Genomic DNA, 2,692 nt, shown 5'->3' with positions numbered 1-2,692 from the left:
TAATGTTTGGTTCCTTAGAAGTCACCTGGGTTATTTCATATCTTTGGTTTTTTCTTCAAAATATCCCTTTCTGTCCTTGATCATGACTGTAAACCAGCCAGCTTTTTCATTATCTCCCACCTGTAAGTAGTCTTGCTTCTCAGCTCCATATATTTCATGCACTGTTGCCAGTTAATTTTCCTGAAATATTCCTTTAATAATTTCTGATTTTCATCTGTTACATTAATTGGGCTCTACGATCTAGTTCATTTTGGGTATTGTAGTTCTGACACTGTTGTCTCTAGCAGAGGGAGTTTTATCTAAGAGCAGATCATCTCAGTTTGTTGAGTGTGTGAAAAACGCGTCAACTTAAAACTGTTGGTGTTTAGTTTACCTTTTAAAAACTGTACTTCGAATTGCTGTTCCTACCTTTTTTACCATCCACTTAGAGCTTTTTTGAGTTTGAGTTTTTTCTCCCCCTCCATCTACCTGTGTTGTTCTGCTGACCTTTACTCTTCCTTATCCTCTCTGCCCCTAGTTAATTTACAGCTGGTTTGGGGAACATAAGACATGGATGTGGAAACGTAATCTACATTGTTAGATAAAAATATCAGAGAAGGGAGAAGTTACTGAGAAATTCAGCCTGGTTTTGAAGCAGAGTGAATATGCGAGCTGGGCTGCCAGGAGCAGGTCTGGTTTACTTCTGTTGTCCAAGCATAATTGATGAAAGCGTCCCTTCTATTCTCAGAAGTGTTCTGGTGTGTCCAGGATATATGGTCATGGTAGTTTTAAGGACAGTGTAATACATTGCTTGTCTTTTGTCCAAACTAGATTTTTAAATGGATTTGCTACCCCTTTTAGCCACTGGATGGCACAGTTTTCACTGGTTCAAGAGGATATTGGTTTGTTTTCTAATCACCATTTTGTACTCATTTCCATTGAGCATCTCTGACTTTTTATAACCTCTTGGCTTGTGATATTCCCTCCATAGCCCTTTAAGCAAAGAGAAGTCCTTTAAGTGGGAATGATTCAGAAGAATGTTTCCATTATTTTTAACTCCACAACTTTTAAGAATGTTAATAAATAGTTATTTCAGTGGTAAAAAAAGTTTAAGTTCTTCTCGTTGAATTAGAAACTCCTAATTTTGTCTTGACATTTATTCAGATTTCTGTGATAAAAATAGTAGTCTTAGCTTTTTGGATCTGATTATTCTCAGGTTTTCCTTTTTCTTTTTTTTGCTGTATCCATGGTTGACATTTGCTGTATTCCTTCTTAGTCTTACCTTGAAGAGAGTTTTTAAAGATATCACTGGAAACTGATCTCATAGCAGGAACCAGATGATCTTCATGTAATGAGAAGCTGCTTTATGTTTAGCTATTCCCTTAAGTCCCCTACCAATACTTTAGCTGCAGTATTGTGAAGTAGACTTTATAAAGCTTTGCAAAGTATAGGAATGCATAGTTATCACAGAGTGGCTTTAAATTGAGGTATTTTTTACCTAGTTAAGACGCTTTTGCTCAGGTAGGAAGCAGGAGCTTGTTTAGACTTAGCTCGTTTATATAAGCAGGTAAGACTTTTTATGAAGATGAGGGAGTAAACACAGAGCAGCTGAACCTGCTACTGAAAAGCGGAACTTCATCTTGGCCCTTGAATCTGAGTTTTGAGTGCTGTGGGAAATTGTTTGAGTTGTACCATATATGTGGACTGGTTATGCTTTTCAAGGAAACTGTACATAAATATATGCTAAAAATGTTTTCCATATTATGGTACTTGAACCCTTATATGTAAAGATGATACATACCATGGATTTTTGTCTGAGCTCTTAAATTAGACTTGTTTTCAATAAAGAAAAATAGTCATATATTCTGTGCTTTATTCCTGAGTCTTCAAGTTGGTCACTTCTAGTACTAGGTCTCCATTTATTATAGATCGTCATTTTCTGGATGGAAGTCTTCAGTGAAAGAACAGAATGGAAGTGTTCAGTTAAACATCAGTAATGCGGACTATTTCAGCTTCTTATTTTCAACACTTACAGGTAACTACACTGAGCTGCCAAGTTAAGGAAAGGAAAAGAACCTAGGATGAAAATTCTCCTGGGATTTACTGTCTTAGCTGTTTGGGTCCAAGTTTTGAACCTCGCTGCATAGTTTAATAAGATGGTGAACAGAATATTCATTTTAAACATGTTTAAAATGTTCAGTGTGTTAGGAAAAACATCAGATTTTAATTAGCCATATTTTGCTTTCCATTGGTTTCAAAGAAAAATTAGTAACATGAGTCTTGATGTGTTAGATTGGTAAGTATTATTACTGTTGTTTTAAATGATTGTACTGTCTTCAATAGTTTTGTAAATGAATGATAAAGATGACAGTGTTTGAAATTTTCTGAAGACTTAAACTTAAGAGACTTATTTAATATGTTAAGTCAGAATCCCAAAATAGCTTGAAAGGGTCTGATAAAGAGCTGAATGTCGCAAGATAAATATTATATAAGAGAAACAAGTAGACTTGTATGTGTGTGTTTGATAGTTTTGGATGTATGCGTTTGAGATGGATGTGAGGGCTTTATGTTTTAATTAGTAGTACCTGAGGAGGTACTACGGAGGGTTTAGCGGTTTTAGGAAACTCATTAGGACTCAGTCAGGAGTGTGATATGGCTTCCAAACCAGATGATGACTCTTTAGGGCATGTTGGTGGAAGTGCAGTGATCTGAA

The sequence above is a fragment of the Bison bison genome, unplaced genomic scaffold (genome assembly GCF_000754665.1).
Source record: "Bison bison bison isolate TAMUID 2011002044 unplaced genomic scaffold, Bison_UMD1.0 scf7180017864217, whole genome shotgun sequence".
NCBI lineage: Eukaryota > Metazoa > Chordata > Mammalia > Artiodactyla > Bovidae > Bison > Bison bison.
This window is presented reverse-complemented; position numbering follows the sequence as displayed.